The sequence below is a fragment of the Petaurus breviceps genome, unplaced genomic scaffold (genome assembly GCF_028583685.1).
Source record: "Petaurus breviceps papuanus isolate PSGF00001 unplaced genomic scaffold, PetGlider_PUasm1.0 208, whole genome shotgun sequence".
Taxonomy (NCBI): Eukaryota; Metazoa; Chordata; class Mammalia; order Diprotodontia; family Petauridae; genus Petaurus; species Petaurus breviceps.
In genome coordinates, this window is record NW_027185852.1 from 22,359,990 (window position 1) to 22,367,610 (window position 7,621).

The following is a 7,621-nucleotide window of genomic DNA, read 5'->3' on the forward strand; positions in this document are numbered from 1 at the left end:
CAGAGCTGGGAGGAGCTTAGAACAGGGAATGCCAGAGCTGGGAGGAGCTTAGAACAGGGAATGCCAGAGCCAGGAAAGACCTAGAACAGTGAATATCAGAGCTGGGAGGGGCCTTAGAACAGGAAATGTCAGGGCTGGAAGGAACCCACAGAACACAGAATATCAGAGCTAGGAGGGGCCCGAGAACAGGGAGTGTCAGAGCTGGGAGGGGTCTTAGAACACAGAATGGCAAAATTAAAAGGGACCTTGGGAGAAATTGGCAGAGCTGTGAGGGAATTAATTTAGGTCTGAGAGGGACCATGGAATAGAGAATGCTAGAACATATGACATTGAATGTTATAGTAGAAAGTAACCTTAATCATCTTTTCTAACCTCCTTCCTCTACAGAGAGGGAAACTGGGGCCCAGGAAGGAGAGGGGAATGACCAGTTTGTGGCACAGATGCAACTAAAGTCTCCTCTATCCTATACTGTGCATGTCTGGAAAAAATTGAGAGGGGATTAGGCATCTATCAGAACAGTTAGGTGGCAAAGGGGATAAAATGCTGGGCCTGGAGTCAGGAAGACTCATCTTCCTCTGCTCAAGTCTGGCCTCAGACACTTACTAGCTGTGTGACCCTGGGCAAGTCACTTCACCATGTTTGCCTCAGTTTCCTCATCTGGAAAATGAGCTGGAGAAGGAAATGGCAAACCACTGCAGTATATTTGCCAAGAACGCCCCAAATGGGGTCACAGATAGTCAGGCACGACTGAAAATCAACTGAACAACCAAATGCATCATGAAGTTAATCAGCGCAATTCAGTTTGGTCAGTGGGCTATTTGGTGCTGGGTTCTGGGGACACACATACAAAATGGAAACCATGTGTCCCAGCCCCAAGAATAGCCCCAGGTGATTCTAACCCCTGGGTTACCCAGCCAGTGCTTGCTTATTATGCCCATGTCCCCAGTAGGTCCTGACAGCGAAATCACAAAATCAAGGGAAGTGTCTTTACTCAAAGAAGCAATGATAACCTTTTCTCAGGGATTTGACCAAGAATGTCCAGGTCAAGTTTAGTTCTGAAAAGTCCCACAGCTCTTCAGACTTCAGCTGTACCTCAAGTCTACCCTGCTTCGTCGTAGAAGTGAAAGGCCCCCAGACTTTCAAGGCCAGAAAGTTGGATTTAGGCTGGGCCCCGCTACTTATAAACCAGGTGATGGTGGCTTGGTCCCTTTGCCCCCAGGAGCCTCAATTCCCTCACCTATAAAGTGGGTCTGGGGGCGGGGAGTAGGCTTGGATGAGGTAATTTAAGGTCCATTTCCAAGGAGAGACCAGAGGCCTCCCAAGTCAACTGACACCCACAATTAAATTTAATTAAGCATACCTTCATTAAGTGCCTACTGTGGGTCAGGTTTTATGTGGAAGGTTTCAAAGACAAAAAAGAAAAGAAGTTTGCCAACCATTTTCCAGCCCACAGGATTTTTTTTCATATACATTCACTCACAGGATTGTTCAGAGAACCCAATGAAGTGGGCAATGTCCCTAATTTGAAATTGGGGAAACTAAGGCCCATATTGGCACCATGACCTGCCCCCATCACATAGTAGCCTGTGACAGCTGGGATTCAGCCCATATTTCCTGTTCCCCAATTCACTGACCATGCATGAAGTCCCAGATGTGGTGACTCTCCCCCTGGAGGGTGACCACAGAAGAGTTGGGGGCCAGGCCCCCCTGTAGTGCCTGGTCCTCCAGCCGCTGCCACCGGACCTTCAGGACAAAGAAGAAATACTGCATACTGAAGAAAGTTGGGCCCCAGTTCTCATATGCAAACTGAATGTTCTGAGTAATGCTACTTCTCTGGCCCAGGCTCAGGATATGTCTCTTCATCATGTCTGGGAAAAGGGTCTTCAGCAGCTTCCCCAGTACAACATGGCAAACCACCTGCAGCAAGGCCCAGAGCCGCTTGACCCAGAGCAGCAGCCCAGCCATGGTGGAGATGGAGTCCCAACTGGCAGAGCAAGAAGGAAGCTGTAGACAGAGCAGAGAGAGACAGGAGGGCAAAGATCAAAAGGACAGTGTCAGATCACTCCCAGTGAGCTGAGCCATCCCAAGGGGGTGTAGAGCCAGAAGGGCATGAGGCCCAGCCATGTGCCTGGGGTGGGAGGGGTAAAATGTGCTATGTCTGTAATTCCAAGTGAGGGCAGAGACATCCTTAGAAAAGTATGAATCCTGGATTTGTTTTAGGGGATCAATCAATTAGCATCTTGCTTAAATTATTTAATTAGCATTCTATTTTTCCCCCAATTACACGTAGAAACATTTTTAACATTCATTTAAAAAAATTTTGCATTCGAACTTCTCTCTGTCTCTTCCCTCCCTCCTCACTGAGAAGGCAAGAGATTTGATATAGGTCGCACAAAACATATTTCTATATTAGTTATGTTGTGAAAGAAAACACAGACCAAAAAACCAAAAATCCCAGAAAAATAAAGTTAAAAAAAAAGCATGCTTCAATCTGCATTCTAGACTCCATCAGTTCTTGTTTTGGGGGGATGGAGGGCATTTTTCATCCCAAGTCCTTCAGAATTATCTTGGATCACTGTATTGCCGAGAATGGCTAAGGCATTCATAGCTGATCATGATACAGTGTTCTCTTGGTTCTGCTCATTTCACTTTGTATCAGTTCGTGTCAGTCTTTCCAGTCAACAGGTATTTATTAAGTATCTACTCTGTGCCAGGCACTGTGCTAAACACTGGGGAAAGAAAGACAAAGATGGCCAGCCCTAGCCATGCAAAGGCCATCTCTAGGGGGCATGTGGCTCAGTGTTGCCCTTGGAGGGATGTGGGACCCAGCAGTGCCCCACAGGGTTGGTGGCTCCAAGCTGTCGTCCTTGGTCAAAAAAAGCTAGTGTGATTTTAGCTCATTTAAAGCCACAGTGTCCATTTCTAGGGAGGTGAGGACACCATTGTTCTTTTCTTCAGTTAGAGCATGGCTGGGGCTGTGTGGAGTAGTACCAGGCAGTGATGCACAGTGACCAGGAGAGCATCTCCTGTGGATGGAGTGAGGTGTCCGGTGGAGCAGTGGAGGAGAGAGGTTTAGTGGCCCTATAGCTTCAGAGGAATGAACGGCCTGACCATGAGCACTCTCTGGCTCCCTGATGTCGTCGCTTTGCCCCGGCCCTTTCTCCCCCAAACCATCATGGAGCTACGCACTCTGGTCGCACTTATAGGACTAGACGCAGTGGTCAGTCTCTCTTCACATGTGTATTTGTGGGATAACAAGCCCCAGGTGTATGGGGAAGATATTCTCTTGCTATTTCTTATGCTATTTCAAAGTCTTTGCTTTGAACTCATTGTATCTTCTGTCTGACTAGTAAAGGGAAACACATCACTGGGGGCTTGTAAGCTGTGGTTTTGAGTAGATGCAAACCCATAGACTGTCTTGAACGTGGGATAGCCTCGTCTGGGGGACTTACCTGAGATGCCTCTAGGACTTACCCATGTAACAATAATTCTCATACAGATTTTGCACAGATGGTTAAGTAGGCATATGAGTTGGTACTTACTGATATTTTCTCCATTATCTTTTTTTTTTGGTGTAGTATTAACATCTGCGATTGTTTCTAAACATTTAATATTTTCCCTTTTTTCTTTTTTTCTTGCCTTTTGGAGGACAATTGGGGATAAGTGACTTGTCCAAGGTTACACGGCTAGTTTTTTGGTGTGGATATTAAGTGTCTAAGGCCAGAACAGAACTCGGGTCCTCCTGACTCTGGGCCGGCGCTTTACTCACTGCGCCACCTAATATTTTCCCTTTTTTCCTGCAATTTGTTTTACCCAACAGGAAAATAGAAGGGAAGGGGATGGGGGGGGGGTGATAGAAGGGAGGGCACATTTGAGGAAGGGGTAATCAGAATGCAATCCATCTTGGGGTAGGGGGAGAGGAGAGATGGGGAGAAAATTTGAAACTCAAAATCTTGTGGAAGTGAATGTTGAAAACTAAAAATAAATTAATAAAGAAAAAGAAAAAAAGAACACAAAAGTAAGAGCATTGACTTTTAGACTTCCCTTTGGAGATCATTGGGTCCATCTTGAAACCAACATATCTTTGAATGTGAGGTCCAAATTTGGGAGGATAAGAAAGCTATGTGAGAGCAGAATGTTACAATTGAGAGGGACCTTAGAACATGGAATGTCAGAGTTTGGAAGAGCCTTAGAACACAGAATGTCAGAATTAGGAGAGACTTTAGAATTCAGAATGTCTGAGCTGGGAGGGACCTCAGAGTACATAATGTTAAAGCTGGAGAGAACCTTAGAACATGGAATGTTAGAGAAGAAGGACCTCAGTACATACACTGCTCTCAAATTTGTTACTTAGAAGGGCATACACTCCATTTAAAAGGAGCAGAGTCAGTGAAAGGGGAACAGAGAGCAGAGATTTCTCAGCCAAAAACCAATCACCAGATAATAATAATTTCTCAATGATAATTCTCTCCTTCAAGAGGTGTAGGAATCATCAAGGAGAATGTTATTCTGGATATCATTCTGGGCAACATGGGGGGGGGGTCGAACGATGGAGTGGAGACGATGGGAAGCTAGTGGGGGTGGTGGAAAGATACCCCTCCTTCCTGGAGTTAGTGAAAGAGGAGAGGAAAACCAGACAGTATGATTTTAGAACACATTTCAAGAGGTTCAGAGAAAAATAAGAATTGAATTTCTTTGGATAACAATGGCTCTTCATCCCGTTTCCTGTGTTTGTTTGGTTTTTTTTCCCTGTCTCCCAAAACCTACATTTGCAAGATATCATTAGTGTCTGTAGTTGGTTGGCAAAATCAGAGACAGGATCCAAAATCTGAGAGTGGCAGGCCCTTTAAAGCCAAGTTCATACACTGGACAAATAAAGGAGAAGTTGGAACTGCACCAGCATTCTGGGACATGTGTTCATTCCAGGGGGATTGACTATGCCATAAATAGTATTTGCTTCAAAGATACCCTGCTTTTAGATACCACTGGGATAAGGACTGGACCTCAGTCAGTTAGTCAATAAACATTTATTAAGTGCCTACTATGTGCTTAGGGCAACTAGATGGCTCAATGGATACAGTGCCAGAACTGGAGTCAGGAAGAGTTGTTTTCAAATTCAGCCTCAGACACTTACTAGTGTGACCCTGGGCAAGTCATTTAACTCTATTTGCCTCACTTTCCTCATCTGTAGAATGAGCTGAAGAAGGAAATGTCAACTCCAGAAAACCCCAAATGAGGTCACCAAGAGTTGGGCTTGGCTGAACAACTGAACAAGAGCCACAAAAAATGTTGGGCCTTAAGATCTGTCCACATCAATGGGGAAGCTCTTGGCTGGGGATGCCCACAGGAGAGATGGGGATCCCCATGGGGAAGGTGTCTGTTAGCATGGGCCCGGGGTATTTCCTGCCCGGAAGGGGCTGACCAGAGAGAACTGTTAAACTGTGTAAGATCTGGCTAAGAACATAAAGGACTCAAGGCAGCTGTTCTGGAGCCAAAGAATGGAACTTCTGATCACTCCTTAGAGAATTACGGGATTTTACTGAGCGATCTCCCAAGACCAGTTTGGAGCACATGAGCTGCTGATATTGCTTAATCCTTCATCTTCACAATATTTGAAGCTTTTCAGTTTTATTCGGTCTCAGTTTCTCTTTCTGTAAATATACTTTTCCAACTAAAAGCTTCCCTATTAAAATGGTGTTTGCCTCCAAAAAGGCCTTTTCTAAAAGGTCCTTTTTCTTCTCCACTAATGTGGGAGTTCCCTATTATGTGGGTCCTTTCCTATAGTTAACACTCAAATATTCAGGGATCTGTCTTGATGTATTCTCCAGTTCTTTCACTTCTTAATTTTGGGGCTCAACCTCTGTGGTCCTAAGACCGGTCAACTAAGGGCCAACAAAATTTATACCGTCTTTCCTTTAAAACTTCCTAAGAAAAATTATCTCTGTTAGTAACTGACTTAATTTTAAGAATACAAATGAGAAAAACTTTGCTCCTTGACTGGAGTCATAAAAAAGAGTGTATGTAACAACAATGCAATATTCACAATGCCCCTGGTGACTATAAATATGCAGGTGTACTTGTGAATCACAAAATGTAACAGGCTCTCCACAGGGAGGACAGAGCCAAAGAATTTATTCAAATACCAGAAAGTCAAAATTATTACATCAGCCTTGAAGTTGGCATACATAGTTAATGCAGTGAATTCCCACATTCCTAAGCCTTTAAAAACAAAACTGCTTCCCTCAGGCAAAGATCCTCCTCTCCTCCCTCACTCCCTCTAGCAAGGATCTTCCTTTCCTCACTCATGGTAGCTGTTCAGCCTCCTTGCTGCTCGTTCCCAGCAGTTCCAGCTTCCAGCAGTTCTCATTCCCAGCAGTTTTCAGCAGAAGTCCTCAGAAGAAGTTCTGGCTAGCTCTCAGAGGAAGTTCTGCCCCCCCCCCCCCCAAAGTTATATTCTCCAAAATCTCTTCCCTTTCCTGCCTGGGCCTCTTATTAGCTCCTCCCTGCTCCACCCCTTCCTGCTACATCAGCAAGTTCATCCCACTGTGGGATTCACAAGTTCTGGGTCTTAATGCTTGACACAATTATGAACCTGAAACTAAGTGCTAAGTACCTGTTAGCTTGTCAATACAAGGGGCATGGAAGGTCTGCAAATCCCATTACTATTATAGAGGAAGGACTAGAGAAAAAACATTTTGTAACACTAGAAAGAAGGTCAGCTTGGCAGCTATAACGTCTTTCTTTTTGCATTAGAGAAACTAAGGACAGAAGGAGGGGACACATCTGGTTTTACCTTCTCCAATCCTTCCTCCTTTTGATCAGTACTGCCCCTGCCTTATCCCATTCCCCTCCTACATACATTTTATTTTAATAAATTAGAAAACAATAATAACTCACTGTTGGGAGAAGAGAGTGGAGGAATCCCCTTCCCAGGTCTTGGTGAGTTAGGAGATTTTCATGGCCCTCTGCCACAGTATCGTAAAACTCTGCAGCACTGCTCTTTGAGGAAAGGGGACCTCTCCCAGCTGAAGTGGGGGCCATTAAGATCATTTGGAAACTCATGCAATCGTATCCTTTAATGCCATATTCACTGTTTATAAACATGTGGTGAAGAAGTAGAAATAGCAATGCCAGGCTAAATAGGTCTCTTAGGTGACTGAGGAAGCTAAGTCACTCCTCCTCAGAATTTATGTCACTAAAAAACCCAAGGACTGTGTGATCCTGAGCAAAGCATGTCACCTCCTGGGCCTTATTTTCTTCATCTGGAAAATGAGGAGGTTAGACTAGGCCATGGAAAATTCATCTCTTCTGCATCATGGACCCCTGTGACAGTCTAACCAAGCCTTAGAATAATCTTTTTAAAATAATTGCAGGACATGCTAAATTTCAGTTAGAGGTTAGTGAAATTAAAATGTAACTTTTTCCCATTCAAGTTCATGGACCCCCTGAAATCTGTCCTGGAACAGAAGGTGGAATGTGAGAAGGTGTTGATGGGGAAGACTAAAGTCAATACCTCTCATGAAGATTTCATGATACTTTGCAAAAGGCACAGCTTTGTAGGCTCTGAGGTGCATGCCTTTACAGAAACACTATTTTAGGAGACACACAGATGAAAAAAGTC

General features: G+C 44.5%; 1 pseudogene; it reads right to left on the reverse strand.

Moving 5' to 3' along the window:
* The window catches only part of LOC138165328 (type I iodothyronine deiodinase-like), a 17,008-nt pseudogene extending 14,953 nt beyond the window's left edge, over positions 1–2,055 (reverse strand).
* Positions 2,056–7,621: the final 5,566 nt, after the last annotated feature.